Genomic DNA, 435 nt, shown 5'->3' on the forward strand with positions numbered 1-435 from the left:
CCGGGTTGGCCCTGACCCCCAGCACTGCTGGCCGGGTTGGCCCTGACCCCCAGCACTGCTGGCCGGGTTGGCCCTGACCCCCAGCACTGCTGGCCAGGCACAGAGCCCACCGGAGGTCAAGGGACAGCCCGGTGCAGAGGGGGACCATCCTGGGGGACCGTGTTAGGGGGGTGACTTGCTATCCTGGGGGACCATGTGTGTCAGGGGGACTTGCGTCCTGGGGGACAGTGTGTGTGTATGGACTCGCCGTCCTGGGGACCCTGTTGGGGTGTGGTGGGCAGGGCTTGTGGGAGCTGGGGACTCACTGGGGCAGTAGCAGGCCCTCAGTGGTTGGTGTGGTCAGTCGCCTAGGTTTTGGGGACCCCTGGGTGGGGGCTGGCCGGTCCCCTGCAGGTTGGCCCCAAGGTCCCCCACCCCCATTCCCCGTCTCCCCCT

Source organism: Dipodomys ordii, unplaced genomic scaffold (assembly GCF_000151885.1).
Source record: "Dipodomys ordii isolate 6190 unplaced genomic scaffold, Dord_2.0 Scaffold22, whole genome shotgun sequence".
Classification (NCBI taxonomy): Eukaryota; Metazoa; Chordata; class Mammalia; order Rodentia; family Heteromyidae; genus Dipodomys; species Dipodomys ordii.